This window comes from Musca autumnalis, unplaced genomic scaffold, assembly GCF_047663935.1.
Source record: "Musca autumnalis isolate F117 unplaced genomic scaffold, ASM4766393v1 scaffold_1, whole genome shotgun sequence".
Lineage (NCBI taxonomy): Eukaryota > Metazoa > Arthropoda > Insecta > Diptera > Muscidae > Musca > Musca autumnalis.
Window position 1 is genome coordinate 251849151 of NW_027411644.1, and position 24314 is coordinate 251873464.

General features: G+C 37.3%; 1 protein-coding gene across 2 annotated transcripts in view; it reads right to left on the reverse strand.

Moving 5' to 3' along the window:
* The window catches only part of LOC141389342 (acyl-CoA Delta-9 desaturase), an 88929-nt gene extending 66076 nt beyond the window's left edge, over window positions 1-22853 (reverse strand). The window contains exon 1 of one of the 2 annotated variants that reach the window (XM_073960707.1): window positions 22549-22853. The gene's annotated coding sequence lies outside the window, so the exon portion shown is untranslated. Of the gene's footprint in view, window positions 1-6906; window positions 7406-22548 lie in introns of those variants that run through there. The other variant, XM_073960706.1, reaches the window with a different exon arrangement.
* Window positions 22854-24314: the final 1461 nt, after the last annotated feature.

Below are 24314 nucleotides of genomic sequence, written 5' to 3' on the forward strand. Positions count from 1 at the left end.
CACTAAACCAAGTAGACAACTACTAGACTACAACGGACGTTGACTCTGAGTCTTAATCAGTAAAAATTTATGGCGAACAAATTTGTAGAATATTTTGATCCGATACGATCACATTTTATAGGAGAAGGGACCAAAAATACCCTTTTAATGACCTCTGAGTGTACTCACCGGGCATCTTAATTGGTAGTCGTAGTTTTTTTCAGCATTTTCGTTTCAAATAAAGCTTTACATACATAAATACCACTGCTCTTAATTTATTGTGACACGGTGCACTATATTTTTCCTAGCAATGAAACGCTAGTTATAAGTTGATTGATGTTACCCAAAGGACACTTGCAGTAAACGCCATGTCTCAACATGTCTTTATTATTAATTTGTATATACACACATGCATATGTAAACATGTATGCACCTTAATTATTGACCATATTTACATTTTATCCTGACATTTGCCTCTTATATAAAAAAACATTATAAGTGGAATTAATGAGGTTTGTGTGTATTCCCTAAGGTTTGCAAGAACTAATGCACACTTTATAAAACTAGCTTTTCTTGAAGCGTACAGCTATTTAAAATTCAATTAATAGTCTGATTATTTCTTTTAATTTTTATTTCGTTTTTTATAAAACTTACTTTTCCATCCTCCATGTTATATAAACTGTTACTCAGTACTCGTAATCAATTTTTCCATAAACATAATGATTGTGTATCATATCCATTATCAAAATCGATTGGGCAATTTGTTATGAATGGCGATGATTGATTCTAATTGTTTGGAATTGGATGATGTAATGCAATTTAACATTTTCATGGCTTTAGTTGTATTGCTGTTTTTCCTTAGTCTAACAACAATAATAGCTCAATTGTATACTAATACCACAATGTGGAGAGGGTATTATAAATTGTTTTGCCCAAAAATCATGCAACGTCTAGTGCTACCCTCTTTTGGTCTACCCATCTTAATATCTCGACGAGATAAAATATCTAGTTGTGTGTGTAAATCCGTCCGTCCGTAAGTCCATTGTCACAAAATTTGTAAATTGTAATAGATTTTGGTTTTTGGTGGTTGTGCCAGAATGAATCCCTTCGACTTCCCTTTATTATTTGCAAAAAAAATCTTCGATCATTCAGCTCAACTTCAACGAGAAATTAATAAATATAAAAAACAAGTAAGAAAGTACAGTCAGCATTGTTGACGGAGATATACACTCAGCTACTGACCAAAAAACCAATACAATAACACTGTGCAACATCTTTAAGGTATTCTTTGAAATGAGAATTTTTTGAAAGTACAGACCCAAACGACAAAAACTCTAGTTGTTGTGTCAGATCCAGCTTGGATTTATTATGGCACCATTTAAACATGGCTTAAAGCAATTCTGGGCTACATCTCTGAAACCTCTGAAGCAAATTTGTAGATAAGGACAAGAATAAAATATTTGGAGAAATAATGGACTCGAATAACTAAATTTATTGCCTCAAATTTTATAATCTCCAAAAAATTTTAAATATTTCTTAATATTTTTTTTTTTTGGACAAATATTCGCTGGAATGTAATACGCAGAACATGCCATTATTGTGAGTGCCTCTATCACGACAATTTAGTAAATATGTTAATAATGTGGTGAAATTCCAAATGCGAGAATAAACTGTCGGTGTGAACAGTGCTTGAAATACGTGTTACAAAAGACATGATGCAAAATACAGCTGAAACAACATCAAATAAGCATTTTAGACTTTCAGAATGTTCTGAAGAATTGCTGAGAAGATTTTTGGAAAATGTTACCTTGTTCAACTACACATAGTTTAGCTGATAACGACCAGAATTCCAGATATTATGTAAAATTTTCTATATTTTATCGACTTGAATGTACTAGATGGAGTTTTTTTATGTGGTCTGTTTAACAGATAAGTAGACAGCGGAATTTTATTCAACCCCTATTTTTGGTCCGATTCACGTCAAATTTTGGGACTAGGCATATTTTTGGCATCTGATTAAATTGCAATCGAAACATAGGACATATGCAAAATTATGAAAAATGCATAAATTTTGCATATGCAAAAATGTATGCATTTTACATATTTTCTTAGGCAACAAATATTTCAATAAAACTGTGTGTAATTTTTTGAGTCATGTTTTATTAACCATATTCTGACTCCACAGTGTTATAGAACACCAAAAAAGAGAAGACACGTTCTCGCCGTTTTTCCCTATCTCATCAACTTTCGCGGTTATAGGCCTCTAAAGGTTTGTGGCTTTGATGTATATATCTTCCAAACCGTTGGGAAATTTGAATTTATTTCAGAGGCAAAGTTGTAGCTCTGTCTTAAAGAACAAAAATTGTGAACACATATAATCCATCAAACTTCATCTGCAGGGTCGAAATGGCCAAGGTAAAATTTCTTTTAAAAATATTTCTCGGGTTTCGGTCTACAGGTATCAAACCGATTGAATTTGAAGCAAATAAGCAACTACAAAATTTACCTCAGATATCAATAAACATCTTTCTAGAATATACGAACTCTGTATAGACGGTTCTTAAAGGTCAAAATAGCAAAGCAAATGTGGTTTGTATCCTGTTTTCTGGTTCTGGTCCACAGGTACTAAACCGTTCTATATTCAAGAAAACAACCAACTAAAATAATGTAGCAAAGGCATCAATAAACAACTTTCTGGAACATGTGAAATGTCTATGAACGGTTCTTAATGATAAAAATAGCAAAACACTTTTGAAAATATTCAGTTTTTATACTTTTTTCTCCGACTCTGGTCCAAAGGTACCAAACCGCCCAAAAATTAAGGATACAGTCAACTACAAAAATGTACCTTAGATTTCAATAAACAAGTTTCTAGAACATATGAAAAATCTAGAAACAATTCTTGAAGCTCAAAATTCGATTATTTTAGATCATTCTTTCCTGTTCAGGTCCGTAAATAACAAACCTTTCAAATTTCCTTGTGTTTTTTTTTACAGTTGGTTATTTCCAAACCTGAGCAAAAATAATTTAATTGTTCGTGAATTCTAGCACTGAGAATCATTCCTAGAATCTTCATATGTTCTAGAAAGTTGTTTATTGAAATCTTAGGTAAATTGTTGTGGTTGACTGTATCCTTAATTTTTGGGCGATCAGAGTCGGAGAAAAATGTGTAAAAATTTAATATTTTCAAAAGTGTTTTGTAATTTTTACCATTAAGAACCATAAATAGACCTATAAAAATTATTTATACATAGTTCGAATGTTCTAGAAGGATGTTTATTGAGATCTGAGGTACATTTTTGCAGTGCTTGTTTGCTTCAAATTTGATCGGATCAATGTCTGTAGACCAAAACTTGAAAAAAAAATTTTAAAAGAAATTTAACCATGGCGATTTTGACCTTGCAGATGAAGTTTGATGGGTTATATGTGTTCACGATTTTTGTTCTTTAAGACAAGAGCTACAACTTTGCCTCTGAGATAAATTAAAATTTCCTAACGGTTTGGAAGATATAGTCCTGACTAAATGACTCTTTTTACATCAAAGCCTCAAACCTTTGTAGACCTATAAACGCGAAAGTTGATGAGATGCGAAAAAACGCCAAGACACATGTTCTCTCTTTTTTGGGCTTCTATCACGCTGCAGTGTCAGAATATGGTTAAGAATTTTCGTGTTGCACAGTGTTATAGGTACAAATATGTTTGTAAGTACAATTTTTCTTTTTAAAATTCTTTTCAGACAAGTCAATAAAATAGAGAAATGTATAACCACAGCCTCAACCTTCAAAACACCGAAAATCGGGAAGTGTCGTTCATGGTGAAGGACTGAACCTAAACGGACAAATTTTAGGTGGAAAGTTGTTTACCCCCAAGGAAGACTTAATACCAAATTTCAGTCATTTTGGCGGGATATTGAGGCCACAACCTTCAAAATACCGGATATCGGGAGGAACCGTACTATCGGGGTTATATGAAGACGTGGACCTATGCCGACAAATTTGTGGTGGAAAGTTTTATACCCCCAAGGAAGATTTAATACCAAATTTCACCCATTTCGGAGGGGGTCACAACCTTCAAAATACCAGAAATGCGGAGGTACCGTTCTATGGGGGCTATATGAAGACGTGAATCTATACCGAAAATTTTCAGGTTTAAAGTTTTATACCCCCAAGGAAGACTTAATACCAAATTTCACCCATTTCGGAGGGATATTGAGGCCATAACCTTCTAAATACCAGATACCGGAGGTACCGTTCTATAGGGGCTATATGAAGACGTGGACCTGTACCGACAAATTTCAGGTGGAAAGTTGTATACCCCCAACGAAGACTTAATACCAAATTTCAATCATTTCGGTGGAATATTCAAAATACCGAAAATCGGGAGGTATCGTTCTATGGGGGCTATATGAAGACGTGGGCCTATACTGACAATTTTCAGGTGGAAAGTTTTATACTCCCAACGAAGACTTTATACAAAATGTCAACCATTTAAGTGGGATGTTGAGGCTACAATCTTTAAAATATCGGAAATCGGGAGGTACCGTTCTATGGGGGCTATATGAAGACGTGGACCCATGCGGACAAATTTCAGGTGTAAAGTTGCATACCCCTAACGAAAACTTTATACCACATTTCAGCTATTTCGGTGAGAGTTTTAGACCACAAATCCTTGTTAATATTTTTGCATATGGTTTTGCATATGCTCATTTTATGCAAATATGTAAAAATATGTCAAAGTATGCACGATATGCAAAATATGCAAAAATTGCTGGGCCTAATTAGTTTTCTTTTGTGATAAAACGAGTTTCTGTCTAATCAGATTTTCTCTACGACCATACTAACCATATATGTATTTGCATATGATTCCGCAGTCTACAGATAAGTTCTACTACTTCTAAGGCCAAATTCCTACCCGCTTCCGAGATAGGGCCCGAAAATGCAAAAAATACATTTTTAGCCCGGTTTAGATGAGGTCATAAAATCCGAACTGGATCTGACAGGACAAAAGCCAACTAGGGTTTTTGTAGTCTCAATATGTACTTTCAAAATATGCATATTAGAAGTTGTTTACATTATCAGGTAAAATTCCCACAAAGCTTAATTTTGGGGGGGGGAACGTTTGCCATTCGAAGTTACGTCCAAAAAGCCCCCATTGATCCCATGTGTGCAAACAAGGTTATTCAGGCTCAAAAGTCATTTTTGGAGGCCTTATTCAGTCTTTTTAATTTTTCTCTAAAACGGTAGGACCTATCAGTAATCAACTATGGTAAAAGTTGTAGGCTTAACAATTGTCTATAAGAATGATCTTCGTGGCTTTTCAATAGGAGTCACCATTCTTGAGATATCGTGATATATGTAAGTGTCATGTGAAGAAGTAAGTCGCGTAAGAACGTCATGAGGTGGACCGGTTAAAATAACAACGCCTTGTATTAGGTATTTCCATAACCTTTCAAACGACACCCACTTCAGTAGAACCGGGTCTAACCCGGTTTTAAATCTGGGCTTTCGGTTCCACCGCCCCTGAAAATTATACATTTCGGTAATCAGCTCAACAAACCCTACCTTTTCACAAAAAAATAAAAAAAAATCGCAGAGCTTTCGTTGGGGTCGTTCCCGTTTGGCTTTCGATTACACATGTGGGTTAAATAGGCTATTTTTCTAAAAACATGGAATAACTCGTGCTAAACACGCTCCGATTTTTTTGTCATTTTTTTAAAAGTTAGGTATAATTTCGCTCTTCAAGGAATATATTTTTTGCGGCTACTCTGGTTATTGCAGCCGGTTCACTTGAATATGTCCGTATTTCCCTTATAAGGGTATACAAATGTGTTTTTTTTTTTTTTTTGAACCACTATATCCCAGGAACGGTTCCTTCTAAGAAAAAATTATGAAGGCCCAACTTGTAGAGATTTTTTCTGTCTACAATATTTGCTCTAGTCACTTCCTGTTTAGACCAAACATTTTCAAGAAACGGGTTTCTTCCAAACATACTTGGGGTCTAAAACCATTATTTCGCTGAGGCACATTATGCCCGTATGAAAGTGTATATACCCTCGTTCGCATAAATGCTGAGGGTATAAGATCCGAAAATGAATGTCATCTTATGGTGGTCACGCTCATATAAAATTCATGAGTGAAAATGCTAAAAAGATGACATGCCAGATCACTTGCACCCATGATTCAATAGCATCCTTGGCATCGAAGATTTTGCTGGGCTTGACTTACAAATAGTAAGTAAAACAAACATCTCAACAAAACTGCCAAAGTGAATTTAAAAAATAATGGGCTATTTCTTAAAAACTACTTACTTTCCTCCTTACTACGTGTGTGTCCGACTACAAAACCGTAAAATTACGAAGAGTTGGTGGGGCACATGTAAGCGCTTAAATACTCCTTAATGTTCCTATGAAGTGGCACATTGTGTTTGGCTACAAATCAGATGTTCGCATATTTCAACCCACCTGCCGAAAAAATAAAAGCGTGAACACCAGTTATGTCGACATTTAGTGGCCATAGAATAACTACTTATTTGGTGAGACATGATCTTGGTGAAATAATGGGTAAGAAGATTGATTTGCGACTCGTTTTTTAAATGATTAGAATAAATAGTTGTCCCTTGTACAATTTTAAAGAAATATGTGGTAGTGCAGAAGGTAGCTTGTTTACATTACATTGTAATGGATTACTCGGCTCATATGGCTTTTCAATATTATTTCACTTATTTTGAAAGATTAACTTTGTTTTTTTTCTCTAATAGGAATTTGATTCGTGAGTAGCTGGTTACACATGGACGCCCGCATTATAATAATTGGTTTTGTTTATTTTCATGAAATTGGGTTAATTGATATTTAAATATCTATTTTAATATTTAAATTTTATAGTCACACTTTTTTTAAATCACTTCAAATTATAAATTATTTATTATTACCTTTTATATATTTTGATTTTGAGTTTTTAGTTTATTTTTAATTTTTATTCATTGAATTATTATTAATTATCTTAAATAATTTTAATTGATTTTTTAATGAAACATTCAATTCAAACTTTACTCATATTGCGAGTTTTTGTTTATATTTTCTAATATTTTTCCAACAATTTATTTCACATCACTTAAATGCGACACATTTTTAATAAGCGTCTTCACCAAATGAGTTCTCTCAACAAACTGTCGATTACAGAATTTATATTTTTTACGTTTTTTTTTCTATTTGTTTGAATGTTATGTTTGACTCTGTGTGAGTGTGTCGGCGCGGTCTAGCAGAATAGTTTCTTAACTGCGGAACCTGCAGTGTAAAACTAAAAAACGGATAAAAATTCTAACTATCATCGACCAAATTCATTCATTCAGTTAACCAACCGACGGCGGACAATTGAGTGAATGTGTCACACGAACCCAATAAAAAAATGTTTGTTTGTAACACACAATCAATTGTTTGTTGTTTGCTCTATGGTCTAATCACCAACATCAACATGAACATCATCATATGGGAGTATGGATAGCAAACAGGGACGGAATATGGAACTATTTTACTTTACAAATCACTTGAATGTATGCAGGAGCTTGCCCAATACTCATAAAGTTGCTATGCACGAAATCTTATAGTATTTTATTGGTAGTATTGGGGGAAATAGCAAAAATTCCCACAAAGCTGAATTTTTGGTAGGGTTTGCATTATAAATAACGGCCTAAAAGTCCCCATTGGAACCCTGTGTGCAAACAAAGTTATTCAGGGTCAAAGCTCTTTTTTTTGAATTTTTCTTAAAACGGTAAAACCTATCAGAAATCGACTGAAGTAAAAGTTGTAGGCTTAATAATTGTCTTCAAGAAAGATCTCTACTAGCCGTTTACACAAGTTAGTCCTTCGCTACAAATACAACTCTGATTTACTAACACATGCATACATACATTTGTCGGCTGTTTTTTGTAAAAATAAGAGAGATAATAATTGAAATGTGTTGAAAACAAAAGAACATAAACAAAAACGAAATATTTGAACGGAAAACAAAAATAAATCGATGATTTTCATTCATAATTCTACAACTGTTTTTGCAGTTGTCTGGACGCCTCCGTCACACAGGCAAGTTTTGGGGTTTTGACAATCAATACATGTACTCAACTGTCCTGTCATGTGTAAACGCAGGGTTATGACTTTTCAATAGGAGTCACCATTCATGAGATATCGTGATATAAGTGTCAAATTACACACGTAAGCCGCGTAGGAAAATCATGAGGTGGATCAGGTCAAATAACCCGCGAACCGTATTCGCCGCCCATGAAAATTATACATTTCAGTAATCAGCGTAACAAACCCTATATTTTGACAAAAAATCGTTCCCGTTGGGCTTTCGATTACACATGTAGGTTAAATGGGCTATTGTTGCATAAAATGACTCTAACATGGAATAACTCTACTAAGGCCGTCATCAGACCATCTGCTTTTTCACATGTATGTTGTCACTTTGGGTATACTAATACTACAGAACAGCTGATGTCATACATGTGAAAAAGCATATGGTCTGATGGAGGCCTAAGCACGCTCCGATTTCGTTGGAATTTTTTAAAAGATCGGTATAATTTCGCTCTTCATATATTGCCATCTATTCTTTGGCCATCTATTCTTTGGCCTGCCAATTCTGCGTGCAACGCCATGTGGCTCGAATTTATACGCCTTTTTAGCGGGTTCATCATCGCTCACTCTTATTATATGGCCTAGCCAACGCAATCGCTGCATCTCGATACGTTTAAATATATTGATGTCGTTGTATAGCAGATACAGCTCGTGGTTCATACGACGTCGATATTCACCGTCAAGGCAGATCGTTCCGTAGATCTTTCGAAGAAATTTTCTCTCAAACACGCCAAGAAGCACTGCCTTATATGCTTGCGCAAGTACCCAGGCTTCGGAACCATACATCAGCACGGGTAGTATCAGTGTTTTGTAAAGCGTTATTTTTGTTTGACGTGTTGTGGCTTTGTTTTTGAAGTGTTTACTTAAGCCAAAGTAGCATCTGTTGGCCAATACAATTCTTCTTTTTATTTCACAACTGATGTCGTTTGATGTGTTTACGGAGGTGCCGAGGTAGACGAAGTCTTTTACTACCTCAAAATTATAGGAACAACTTCCACAGTTGGTCCGAGCTCAATGGACGCATTCCGCGTCGACACCATTAACTTGGTCTTCTCGCCGTTTACCGCCAGACCCACTTTAGCAGATTCTCCTTCGATCTTCATAAAGGTATCAATTACTTCTTTTACTGATCGTCCCATGATGTCTATATCATCAGCATAAGCAAGTAACATGTGGCTATTGGTGTAGATTGTGCCACTTCTTTTGACGTTTGCCTCTCGTACAACCTTTTCTAGCAGGATGTTGAAAAGATCACACGAAGGGCTGTCTCCTTGCCTGAAACCTCTTTTGGTACAAAACTCTTCGGAGAGGTTCTTTCCTACTTTAACTGAAGATCTTGTGCCAGTTAGAGTCATTTTACAAAGCCGAATGAGCTTTGCGGGGATACCAAATTCAGACATGGCTTGGAATACCTTTGAACGTAGCGGGCTGTCGATCTGCATCTCTTGGGTCTTCTCCAGGATTTGCCGCAGGCGAAATATCTGGTCAATGGTGGACTTGCCAGGTCTAAAGCCGCATTGGTATGGTCCAATTATTTCTTTGACCATGGGCTTCAGTCGTTCGCACAATATCCCTGACACTATCTTGTAGGCAATAGGGAGTAGGGATACGTAAAATCGATTTCGGTTAATCGATTATTAGCCGCAAAATTTCTAAAAGTCGTAGTCGACTATTGACTATGCGAAAACCGGATAATCGATTTTTCTTAATCGACTTTCGAAAGACGGAGTCAACTATTATTCGCAGTCGACCATTAGTCGTAGTCTATTATTATTCGTAGTCGACTATTAATCGTGGACGACTATTAGTCGTAGTTGACTATTGGGTGTGCTAAAACCGCGTAATGGACGGTACTTTTGTATACATACATACATGATGGATCGCATCAACGAAAATGGTCGATTATATTCGATTATAATCGGTTTTCGGCGGTTAACGAATAATCGAAAGTCGACTTTCAATACACTCTCAAATAATCGACTAACCGAAAATCGAGTTTTAAGTTTTTCACGAAAACCGTATAATCGAAAAACCGATTATTGCATTCCACTGCGTATCCCTAATAGGGAGAAGACTTATGCCCCTATAGTTGGAACATAAAGTCTTATCTCCTTTCTTATGGACGGGACACAGTATGCTCAGGTTCCAATCGGCGGGTACGCGTTCTTCCTGTCAGATGGAGGTAACTAGCTGATGCATACACATTATCAGAGTGTCGCCTCCGGTTTTAAACAGCTCGGCTGGTGGGCCATCAGCTCCTGCTGCCTTATTATTCATCAGCCGGTTTATTGCTGTCTTTACCTCATCTTGGCCGGTTGGTATACATTCAATACCAACTTCTGGGATTGGATCTGTGGTATCTTCATCGACTTCGCTATACCAACAGTTTGGAAAAATGTTCTTTCCATATCCTTAGCACACTATCTGTATCAGTTACCAAATGACCTTGCTGGTCTCTACAGGAGGATGTGCCTGTACCAAAGCCATCAGTTTGATGCTTCACTCTTTGGTAGAACTTTCGGACTTCATTCTGTTTCCTGTACATTTCGATTTGTTCACACTCCCGCTTTTCCATCTCTCTCTTTTTCCTGCGTAAAAGACGTTTCTCCTCCCTCCTTTTCTCCCGATACCTCTCTCGTGCGCTACGCGTTGCTACTGATTGTAGAGTAGCCCTATATGCCGCATTTTTCTCTTCGGTAGCAGCACGACACTCCTGGTCATACCATGGATTCCTTGGTGGAGGCCTCTGGTATCCAAGTATGGATTTTGCGGCTGTTTGCATGGAGTGTGCATGTTTTTCCATTGTCCTGATATGTTATCGGGACGAGGAGTGATTTGATTAAGCAGTTGGGCCAGTTGAGTGGCATATGCTGTGGCTATCTGTTGTGATTGCAGCTTACCAATGTCCAACTTCCGTATTGTGTCTGTTCGCACTTTGTTTGCTACGTTTAATCTGGTACGTATCTTTGCTGCAACAAGGTAGTGGTCCGAGTCTATGTTTGCACCTCGGAACGATCGTACATCCAACACGCTTGATGCATGTCTTCCATCTATCACAACGTGATCAATTTGATTTCTTGTTCTTTGATCTGGCGACAGCCAGGTGCCCTTATGAATATCGAAATGCTTAAATCTGGTACTGCTAACTACCATGTTTCTGCAAAGTCTATCAGCCTCATACCATTGTCAGATGTTTCACTGTGGAGACTGAATTTCCCGACTGTTAGGCAAAAGATATTCTCCTTTCCAATTTTGGCATTGAAATCGCCTAGTATAATTTTAATGTCATGGGCAGGGCAACGGTCATAAGTTTCTTCTAAGCGCTCGTAAAATATATCTTTGGTCTGTTCGTCCTTGTCTTCAGTGGAAGCATGAGCGCAAATAAAGCTGATGTTAAAGAATTTTGCTTTTAATCGAATTGCAGCGAGTCTTTCATTCACTGGGGTGAAGCTGGAGACCAGATGTTTTAACCTCCGACCAACTACTAATCCGCAACTACAAATCATGGCAGCTATAATACAGTGCGTCACCTTTAGGTGTTGTTGTGACGCCTTTCCCGTTCCATCGTATTTCCTGTATGGCAGTAATGTCGGCCTTGTACTTTTCAAGTACATCTGCCAATGCGTAAACTGCACCTTCCCTATAAAGAGTGCGAACATTCCAGGTGCAGATTCGCAGATCATGGTCATTAAAACGTTTGCGGGGTTTGTCAACTTTAGAGCGGTTTGTTTTTCTTTCCTTTCGTGTTTTCATAGTAGGCTGTTTTTTCTAGAGGAGGGTTACGACGCCCAAACCCAAGTTTTTAACGTTCTTATGGGTGAACGCACGGCACATGTTAGCTCACTGCACGCAGAGAAAAAAATATGTTTGATCCAACAATATTCCAAGAGCAAAATATGTATTGTTAACATATTGTTGGATTCCTTATGTAGTATTGTGAATCCAACAATCGTTTCTGTCATATCCAAAAATAGTTTGTGTCAACTGAACAATATTTCTCTCTTTTCTTCGAAAATTTGTTTCTCTTCTCTCGCTATTCGATGCCGTGTTGAAAAAACAATTTTGGTGAGTTGTGGTGTTTGTATGACATGCTGCCTTTATCTTTGTTTTTGTGTGTATGTATACCAACAATGAGACTCTCGGTTTTATTTGTTTCTGTTTTGTTTCATTATTCTTCTTTATTTCATTCTCCTTTCCTTTTCATGTTTGTTATGGTGTTTAATTATTCCTTATGTTGTGGTGGCTGCTTGTGGCTTTTTGTTTGTCTTTGTTGTCAGCTAAAGTAGCAAACCATAGCTCTGTTCCAGAACTAAAAAGTTTTTACAATTTTTACCACTTTTACACATTTTGCGTTCCCGTACACAAAATTTATATGAAAATCGTTTACGACTTTTACAACTTTTACTACTTTTACCACTTTATAAAGTACGGGAACAGGCCACATGTATTGCGTTCATCAATGCTCGTAATATTATACGCGATATTTATATCAAAGTTGTGTGTAAAGTGTATATGAGAAGTATATACACTCAAATCAAAAAATTTAGTATCTGGTTTTCAGGGCTGACAATATGTTTTGTAAAAAATTTAGATTATGATTGTTCCTACAATCGGTATTGTTAACGATTTTTACAATATTGCGGAAATTCGAAAGTTGTTTTTGTTTTCTATGTTCGGAACAAAAGATGGTATTTTTGGATTTGGATTACAATGTTTGTACAAAACAAACACATTTTTGGAACCAAAATAGATATTTTTGTTCCAACAAAACCGAAAAATATTTTTTCTCTGCGTGTGCCTTTAACGGGTGTTAAAGGCAGTTCCCCAGGTGACATCACGGGGAAGTCAGTGTCCACTTGAGATGAAAGAGGGACCAAGATAAAAAGGACCGTTCCTTGGTATCTTCCATCACCTACGTCACCCACAAACCATAGCTCTCCACCAAAATTTAGCTTTGTGTGATTTTTTGCTATTTCAATGTCTATTTTGACTGGGCGTTACAACTGACAAATCAACCTATTTTTATAAGGGCATGTCGCACCAAACAAGTACATAGTTACTACATGGCTACTAAAAGTCGAAAAACAATCTAAAGAAGTCATTGACTTTGCGTGCTGCTGGGGTTGAACATGCGAACTTACTAAACACTATGTCACGCTTACGAATATTGAGGGTGTTTAAGATAGATATATTTGTGGTAACACTGTAAAAGGCCACACTCTATAAAAATCTCAAATAAATCTTATCGATTTCCTTGGTCCGCCCCTGTTAAAATGTTTGTTCGCACACATTCGCATTTAGTGCTACCGTTCCAGAGTGGGTATGTGTGAAATGAGTAACCCAGTCAAGCTGCCAGCCGGTTGATACCAATCGGGGAAAAAACCATGCGCCCACAAACAGACAAAATGTAAACATTGTCGATATATTTGTGTGTAGATATTATTATTATTATTGTGTTTGTAGTATTTTGTTTTGTTGATATTGTGTTTCTTTTTCACTATTTTATTTGTTTAGTGTTTTTTTCTTCGTTGTTTTGTTTAGGGTTTTGTTTTTTACTTTTCCATTCCATTAGTTATTTACTGTTACTCTTAACCATGCAATAATAATTTTCAATGCCTTCCAAAGTCACCCAAACCCACTGACTTTGTTGACCACACTTTAATTGTCCCTTGATATGGGTTAAACTGAATGTTTTGAATTACCGTTAAAAGGAATTGTATAATGTACACCATAATAGGGTTCCTTTTGAGGAGGGAGAAAAAATAAGTTATTAAGGATATATTATATAATTATTTACTTTTATAGATTTATAATAAAATATAGAAATGAGAATGGGGTTATATTAAAACGTGGACCTGTACCGATTTTTTTTTTTTTTGATAAAGTTTTATAGCCCAAAACAAGACTATATACCAAACAAGACTATATACGAAAATCTGAAGGAATTTCAAGAAGAATATTTTTTAACCAAAAAGAGGAAGTACTAAAACCAAATTTCAGCCATTTTGGTGTGATAATGAGGTTAAAACCATTTTCGAAAATCAGAACTATGTATATTAGAACGTGGTCCTGTACTGACAAATTTCTGGGGAAAAGAAGGCTAAATATCAAAATTCAGCCATTCCGGTGTGATAATGATGCTAAAATCTTAAAAATGTCGACAATGGGGAGGTACTGACAAATTTCTAGGAGAAAGTTTTATAGCCCAAATTTCAGCTATTTCGGTATCATATGTGGATAAAACCTTAAAAATACTGAAAATCGGGAGGTACCATTATATGGTGAACATATACTCATAATTTTCTTTCAGAATTGTCTATAAAATTTTACATCAGTCTCAGCTGCGCCCATCCCCCGACCTTAAAGAAAGACAGAAAGAACAGTCCAAAGATATATTCTACGAGCGCCTTGAGCAGCTATGCTCGCCCATATACATACGTTATCGGATGTACAACAACATACTCTCTCTTCGATCTTATCTGCCATAAGTTACCAAAGAAAGACACTCTCAGAGAGGATAATGCATTAAATATTTGAGCGCATCACTGACCTAGAGCGAGCATGTATCCGCTGCCCTGGCCAAGACAATAAGATTGTTCTAGTAGAATTTAATGTTAAAATTGGGAGAGAAACAGCTGTGGACACACGGTCGGCAAGTTCAGCCTTCATGATGTAACATCCGATAACGGAATGAGACTAATCGAATTGGAAGCGATAAAAACATGGTAGTCAGCATACATACATAAGGCCACGTGGATGGCCTCCGATGGGAAAATCAGAAACCATGTTATAGATGGATAACATTCTTCCCGTGTGTTAGATTTCCGATCGATTCGAGAAGCGAACAATGATTCGGACTTTTTTCTTTTAGCAGCCAAGGTACGTACTCGACTTAATGTTGCGGCAAAAGTGCGACTTAACACAAGGCGGAAGGAAGCTGATGGTCGAGAACCTCCACGCACATTATATAGCACTTCCAGCATGTGCACGGCACTCCTTGTCCCGATTATGTAGAAGCGCGGCAAAACCTATATTTTGGTACCAAAAACCGCTACCTAAAATTCCATTATACGATCAGGAGTGTCGTATAGCTACTAAAGAGAAGATAACGGCATAGAGAGCAACCCTGCTGTCAGTAGCAACACGAAGCGCCAAGGAAAAATATCGAGAGAAGAGGAGAGAGCAAAGGGTATTTCCTGGAGAAAGAAGAAAGGGGTGAGCGTGAGAAACTCGAGATGCTCAGGAGTCAGAATGTATTATCAGAGTAATTAATTCTCTGGACCGAAAATATTTCCAGAATATAAAACACCAGACTGAAAGGTATGGTGGAAGCACATTTTCAGAAGAAATGATAAAGGGAAGGATCTGAAACGAGAAATTCATCAAGGTTTTGATATCGAATGTGGGCGGCGATGAAGATACCCCAGAACCAATCCCAAATGAAGGTATTATTTGCCAACTGGACAAAGTGAGTTCAAGACAGCAATTAATCGGATGAAGAACATTAAGGCAGTAGGAACTGATGGGCTGCCAGCCGAACTGGTCAAGACCGGTAGCGGCATATTTATAAGGAGTATATATAAGTTGATTAGCAAAATTTGGCTGGAGGAATGCATGCCCAACGGCTGGAACCTCAGCCTGCTAGGTCCCGTACACAATAAACGTTTGTTGTTTGTGCCAACTACTGTAATGTGGTTTTCTCGTCGGCTGGGGTTCAGTCGAGTCCAGGGTCTCCGTAAGGACCCACTAAACCTTACGAAATGAAAAGACTAGTATTCTCCCTTTCCTGGGGGCTAAATCGGGGATTTATTGATTAAATACTAATTTACAAGCAACTTGTGTTTAGATGTGATAAGAATGAATTCAATGCATATATATTTGGATTAAAAGTTAGCGTAAGGATTTTGCAAACTCGCTGGGGTTTGACAGCTGAGGAGCTCGTGTTGAATTAGCGGGTTCTTCTTCGAGGGAAACGGTGTTGTTTGTGTTCGGCTGTAGATGATCGGGAAGACGAATATGATTGGGAAGACGATGAATTCGGTTTTCGACTGCAGATGCTCGGGATGACGATGTATTCAGTGTTCGGCTGTAAATGATCGGGATGACGATGTATTCGGTGTTCGGCTGTAGATGATCGGGAAGATGATGAATTCGCTGTTCAGCTGCAGAACACGATATTTTCAGCGTTCGGCTGCAGATGATAGGGAAGACGATGGATTCGACGTTTAGCTGTTGATGTTCGGGAACACGATGCGTTCGGCTGTTGATGTTCGGGAACGCGATGAATTCGGTGTTCGGTTGCAGTTGCTCGGGATGACGATGTATTCGGTGTTCGGCTATAGATGATCGGGAAGATGATGTATTCAGTGTTCGGCTGTAGATGATCGGGAATATGATGAATTCGGTGTTCGGCTGCAGATGATCGGGAAGACGAGGTTTTCGGTGTTTGGCTGCAGATGATCGGGAACACGATGGGTTCGGCTGTTGATGCTCGGAAACACGACGGGTTCGTATTAGTCTAGTGTTATGGTCTATTTCCTAACATGCGCTACTGGTTTCTAACTACGGAACAGCTGGCACGAATGCCCTGTGGAACTGCTGACCCGAAGGCCCAGTGGAACAGCTGACCCGAAGGCCATGTGGAACTGCTGACCCGAAGGCCCTGGGGAACACCTGACTCGAAAGCCCTGTGTATGTATCAGCTACCACAACTAAATGGGTAGCCCTCAAAAGGTATTAGCACCGAAATGTAAGGTGACGGATTTAGAACAGTCTTTTGTTCCAACCGGTGTAGCGAACCCCCTGCAGTAGTAAGCTCCGCCACTCTCAAGCAATTCTGGAATACTTTAGTGGCCAGGAGTACAGAGTGAATGAGAATTATTCGCAGTGCGCGTCATAATGGCTACGGCAAAATTACACTGGAATTGAATTCTCCGTTGCGTTACATGTTAATACCCAACAGGTAGACAAATGTAATCTAGTGGCTGCTGCCTATTGAATGGCTGTTCAGAATGTCTGCAGTGTATTGGGTGGTAGCCGGTATTGTGTTGTTGTACTATGTATGTACGTGATAGCATTGTCACGTTACACTACAGAGTCATAAGTCTTCTATCCGTCACATATAAAGTGCTGTCGGGTGTATTGTGTGAAGGGCTAAAAACTGTTGTCAATGGAATAATCGGGTAGAACTGGGAAATTTTCATTTGATGGCAATTTCAAGAGAACCCACAATTATATAATATAAAGCCGCCTTCGATATCGCAATAAGGTCAAAGCCACGTCAGAATAACATTAACTGACAGGAAATCAGTAGTCACAATAGAAAGAACCTTTCCGATACATTCAATGCCAATCGGCGTTTCAGACAAGCTGACAGACTATCGTGTGACAGTAAGGCCAAGTTTATGATGTCAAGAAGGCGTCCAGTAGACTCAGAGACTGTAATAAATAAAACAACATCAGTTTCGATATAAAGAGAAGAATAATATTGCAAACAGATGTTATTTTCGTCAAACGAAAATTAGACTGATACTACCCGTACTTATGTATGGATATGAAGCATGGGTACTTGCGAAAGCAGATTAGGTTCTGCCTTGGCGTGTTTGGGAGAAAAGAAAGATTTATGGACCAATATACGTTGAAGGCGAATATCGCCGTCGTATGAACCACGAGTTGTACCAGCCCACCGACACCGATATAGTAAAACGTATCGAGTTCCATCGATTGTGTTGGCTGGACCATGTCAGCAGGATGGATAAAGATGCCCCTTCCCGATAGGCATATGAATACGAGCCACTTGACGGTGTACGCCCCAGAGGAAGGCCAAAACTCCGAAGGAAAGGCCAAATTTATGATGATATCACAATACATGGCAATTGAAGAAGTAAAGAAAAATATCGGTGCGTTTGGGAATCAAGTCAAAATTTGGAAAAAGTGATGTTTAAAAAAAGCTCGTCTCGAATTGTGTTGATTCTTTTTCAGTACGTTGTACTTACTGCCCATTTACAACGGTATATTTTTATACCCTCAGCCTTTAGGCTAAGGAGGGTATATACACTTTGATACGATGAAAATGTGCCTCATCGAAATAATGGTTTTAGACCCCAAGTATGTTTGGACGAAATGTGTTTCAGACAATTTGGAGTCGATCTAGCCATGTCCGTCCGTCTGTCTGTCCTGCTGGCTGGAGCGCACGATAACTCTCGAACGGATGAACCGATTCGGTTCAAATTTTGGCTTTCGTAATATTTTGCCCAAACTTAGTTTAAGTTCGAAGATGAGCTACATCGGTCCACTCCTTCCGGTACCTCCCCACAAAAGTTCGAAAATGTTCGGAAAGTTTGTGCGCAAGATAACTCTTGAAGGGAGTGACCGATTTGGTCCATACTTTGTATAGTGTAAACTTTCTACCAGAGTAATATGAGGTTCCAATATGGTCTCAATAGGTGCACTCCTTCGGGTACCTCCCACACAAAATTTCGGAAAAATTCAGTTTAGGGCCATCTCTCGAATCGCTTTGATTTTTATTTTACCAAGTTGTATTCACTGCCCTCCATACGACGGTACAAGTTTCATTAGGGGCAAGTCCATACTTCCTGAGAAAATAGAATGAAAGTTGCAAAAAACCCCTATGACACCGTGTAAGGTGGTTGGAGCGCAAGATAACTCTCGAACGGATCTGCTGATTCGGTCCAAAATATGGTCTTAGTAATATTTTGTCCAAACATAGTTTAAGTTTGAAGATAAGCCATATCGGTCCACTCCTTAAGGTACCTCGCACACAAAAGTTCAAAAATGTTCGGAAAAAATATTCGTACGGTAACTCTTGAAGGGAGTGGCCGAATTGGTCTATACTTTACACATCCTAATATATCTACCAGATATAAATCAGGTTCAAATATGGACTATATTTGTCAACTCCATCCGGTACCTCCTACACAAAATTTCGGATAAGTTCACTTTAAGACCTGATATCGAATCACTTTGATTTTTGTTGAAGCAACTTGCATTCGCTGCCTCATTTACGATGGTAAAAGTTTTTTTAGGGGCAAGTCCATACTTCTTGAGCAAACAGACCGATGAGTGTAAAAACCCCCTGTGGCACCATATGTTGCGGCTGGAGATCCACTTCTATAACGGTCAATGTCGATCCATTCCTTTTAGTATCTCCTCCGCAAAATTTTTGATCTTTAATCCTAATCAAAATTTTTGTCTGTTCAAACGCCCAAAATTTTTAAAACCCCCTAAATACATACATATTTTGGAAAAAGATTGTTTCAATATACACAGACTGAGGGTATATCTCTGTCGACAAAGCCGACTGATACTTTTTTACTTGTTTTCCAGAAATAATGGCCCAAAACCTCCCGGTACATACTAAAAGTTAGTTTAACGTAATTTAATATTTTGAGTTATTTATTAACCAGAAGTTTGCTCGTGATACAAAATCAATATATTTTATATACGGCATAATTATTGTATTACTTATTTATTTTTGGTCAGTGGCTGAGGGTATATCTCTGTCGGCAAAGCCGACTGATACTTTCTTACTTGTTTACAAAATCAATAACCCCAAAATGATCTCAAATTGTTATTAATTTGAACACTATGTATTGCCTACCACAATGTGGAGATTTCTCGTATTGTTAAATTTCACTTCCACTTACCGGTAAATATTTTAAATTTATTTATTCAGTTCTCTGTGGGTAGCAAATGTAACACTTAATTGTTATTATTGTTATTGTTCTACCCATTAGTTTTCAATAATAATTCAATTCAAATATATTTTGTGTTAACTCATATCCACCCATCCATCCATTCGTGTTGTTTTTGTTTTTATTTTGTAATTTAAATAAATAAATTGAAATTTTACTGGAATAATTGTAGTGTGGCTATTGTTGTTGGTGTTTTCTCAACTGATGTAATCGTAACATGACATGTTTACAGCAAAGCTGAACTATATTTTTAAATCAAAATAAATTAACACACATTCACGACATTGAGTTTGTGTGTATTTTTGTTAACCGTGTTTCTTTCTATGAGCAATAATAATTTTATGACGATTCTTAACAAATTGTAAATATGTACAAATGTAGTATAGAAAGTTGTATTTTCACAGGCATCTCTAATTTCCAAAAAAAATATTTATATATATTTATTTATAAGTTGAATAAAGTAGCAATACTTTAAGACTTTATCGACTTTTATATAGTAATTCGAAGATCTGTTTCAGGCTACTTATCATCAAGTTAACGAAATTGTTGGGCGACTTAGGGGATGAAAGACACCAAGCAACGGCTCTGGCCGGCTTTAACATGCCAAGCCCAGGACTTATGTATATTGGTCCCTCTTTCATGTCAAATGGACACTGACCTCTCCGTGGTGTCAACTGGGGAGCTGCCTTCCACAATCGTTAAAGGTAGTGAACTAACATGTGCTGCGCTTTCACCCATAAGAACTTTAAAACCTTGGGTTTGGGAGTAGGATTGGTAACCTACCCCAAGAAAAAAATTTAACTATGAACAAACACAGGAAATAGGAAAAGAAACCCCTTTAAAGTTGACGAGCCCCGAAACGTTTTAAGGACCATGATCTGCAAATCTGCACCTGCAATGTTAGCATTCTTTATAGAGAAGGTGCAGTTTACGCATTGGCAGATGTACTTGAAAAGTACAAGGCCATTTGAATTTGTTTATCAAATCCTTGTCCATTTTTTCTGTGTACCCTACAATCAGTAGCGCATGAGAGAGGTATCGGGAGAAAAGAAGAGAGAAGAAATGTGTTTTTCGCAGGAAAAGAGAGAAATGGAATAGCGGAAGTGTGAATTGTAAAGGAGCCAGAATGAAGTCCAAAAATTCTACCAATAAGGCCAGTGGTGCTCAAATATTTTATGCATTATCCTCTCTGAGAATGTCTTTCTTTGGTAACCAATGACAGATGAGATTGATGAGAGAGTGTGTTGTTGTTGTACATCCGATAACGTATATGGGCGAGCATAGCTGGTTTAGGCACATCCTCCTGTAAAAACTATGAAGGTAATTTGATAACATATACATATACCCCCATTATTATGAGTTTTCTTTTGTTAAAGTTTCGATTTAACGAACATATTTATAGCGTTCCGGTTAACTTAAAATTAAAAGTGATGATTCAATTTCAAAGAGGAGCATCTTGGCATTAACTCTCAATGTGAAACTTATATTTTAATGCCTCCAAATTGGTTTGTTTTGCGTTTTCAAATCCATCAGATAGTAAATAGTAAAAGAACACATATAATAATGGCCCATAGTGTGCTTAGGATATAGAAAGATTATTTTTCCAAACTATTGGTATCCAATAGTAGCGAAGAGGACGAAGATACCACATATACAATCCAAGAAAATGGTATTGAATGTATACCGACCAGCCAAAATGAGGTAAAGACAGCAATAAACCAGCTGAAGAATAATAAGGCAGCAGGAGCTGATGGCCTACCAGCTGAGCTGTTCAAAACCGGAGGCGACACGCTGATAAGGTGTATACATTAGCTAGTTAGCACCATCTGGCAGGAAAAACGCTTACCCGTCGACTGGAACCTGAGCATCCTGTCTTCCTTCTACAAGAAAGGAGTTAAGACCATTATTTTAACAAGGGCATGCCGCGCGAAATATCTGGTTTTTTGTAACCACTGAAAAAGGTAGATTGTAATCACTGAAATAAGTAGATACTGAGTAGATTCCGACTACTTATTTCAGTGGTTACAAAATAACCAGATATTTCGCGCGACATGCCCTTGTTAAAATAATGGGTGGGAAAGGAGGTTTGTAATGAGGGTAGTCTCTACCCAGCAAAAAAAGTGATTACCAAGTAATGACTTTATTCCGTAAATGTTGCCTGTTGTAACTACTTACAAATTGACCGTAAAAGTCATTATTTTTACATGGGGATGTCATAGGAAGGAAGTACTTCCCTAAATATGCTTTTTAAGTACATATTTAACCACATACCGGTAATCGCAAAAACAGCTAAAAAACATATGTTCTATTTTTAGAACAGTTAGGTGAAAATATATTCCAATTCAACACCACTTTTTTGTTTTTTTTTTTTTAATTTTTTTGTCTTTCGGTCTTTATTGGTTTTGAACACATGAACTTCTGATTTGTAGCCAAACACACTACACACTTGGCCACTCGTACGAACAGTAATGGTTGTTTAAACACATCTATTTACATCAACATTTCTTCGTAATTTTGTTTAAAAAAATCCCATGCCGACGGTGAGCTTTGAACACACAACCCTAGGATTTGTAGTCAGACACACTAGCTCTGTGCCATCGTACTCATTACTCAGTAAGTAAGTAGTAAGTAGTTATGTGTAAGCCATTATATATGTACTGCTTGATAATGCGGAGTGTAATGAGCACTCATTACTCGGTAATACATGAAGTAATGACATGTACTTACCAAATTTTTTGCTGGGTAGATACTTTAAATTGATGTGTAACATGAACCACAGTTATTTAACGCCCACATTTCACAAAGAGCACTTAAAAGGGAAAACAAATATCCTTCCGCTTCATTGTATGCCTGGCTGCATGCCTAAGTATCACAAATGCGAATTTGCTTTTACCACAGAATAAATAAATTATTTTCTCAATGAATGGCGCCGTCCCGTATTTATATCACAAAAATCGTCGCTGAAGTACTAAAGCAGCAACGGAAATATGGAAATATGTTGACATAGTCCTGTGTTAATAACTTCACACACTGGCAATAAAACTGCCCTAATTTCTTCTTTCGTTCGACTAAAAAAATAGTTTTCTTTGGAACTTTGTATAAGTGTATGTATGTATGTCAGGAAACGACAGCAATAAACACAAGGCGTGTAAAGAACATGACGGCGAAGTGTTGTGTTTAGATTGAATGAAGTTCAAGGTCAATAAATTGATTTGACATTTTGCGTCAGACCATCATGCTTCATTCATAGCTGGTAGTGAAATTGTTAACAGTCGGGCCATTGTATGTATGTATAAAATGTATAGTTGGGACAATTGATACTATCATAGGATTCGACTGCAAATAATTGTTATATCCTGCACCATTTCACATATTACGAACAACTAAGACCGCTTTCATATTATTATACCATCAACCATAATATGGAGGGTACAATTAAATTTGTCATTCCGTTTGTAACAATCGAAATATTCGTCGGATACCCAATAACCATTATAACCATGTCCGTCTGTCCGTCTTCCAATTTGGTACAGAAGTTTCTATTACTCCTAGAATGTTTGATATTAAAAATATCGACCCGCGTCTTCATTTAGCCCCCATAGAATGGCAACTTCCGATATAAATAGCAAAAACTCCCACAAAGCAAAATTTTGGTGGAGAGCTAGGGTTTGCCATTAGAAGCAATGTCCTAAAAGTCCCCATTGATCAAAATTTAGTGATTTTATAGGTTTTCGGATTTTTTTTCTTGAAAACGTCAAATATTGTAGACAGAAAAATTCCTACAAGTTTGGTCTTTATTATTTTTTTCCTAGAAGGAACCATTCTTGAGATATAGCGGTTCTAAAAAACGATTCATTTATATGCTCTTATAGGGGAAATACGCACATATTCCTTGAAGAGCGAAAGTGAACCCATCTTTTAAAAAATTCCAACGAAATCTTAGCTTGTTTGGAGCTAATTTAACCCACATTTGTAATCGAAAGGCCACAGGTTATACAGTTGGACACAAAGCCCACCTGATTGTTATGTTTGTTGTCAAAAGTTGTTAACAGAACTCTGAATGACTCTAGAATTTTTTTTAATTTTTGTAAAAGTTATGGTTTGTTGCGCAGATTACGGATTTGAATAATTTTCCGGTTCGCCGGTTATTTGACACGAAAGGCCAGATTTAAAACCGGGTTAGAACCGATTCTACTGAACCGATTACTGCAAAGTGGGTATCGTTTGAAAGCTTATGAAAAGCTGTTATTTTAACCGGTCCGTTACATGATGTTCTTACTTCTTTGTAATTTGGCGCTTACATCACGATATCTCAAAAATGGAAACTGAAAAGCAATAAAGATCATTCTTGTAGACAGTTTTGAAACCTAATTTTTACTTTACTTGTTTTCTGATGGGTCTTACAGTTTTTGAGAAAAATAAAAAAACTGAATGGCTTCGTTGGGGGTAGAAAAATTTTCCACCTGAAATCTGACGGTATAGGTTCACGTCTT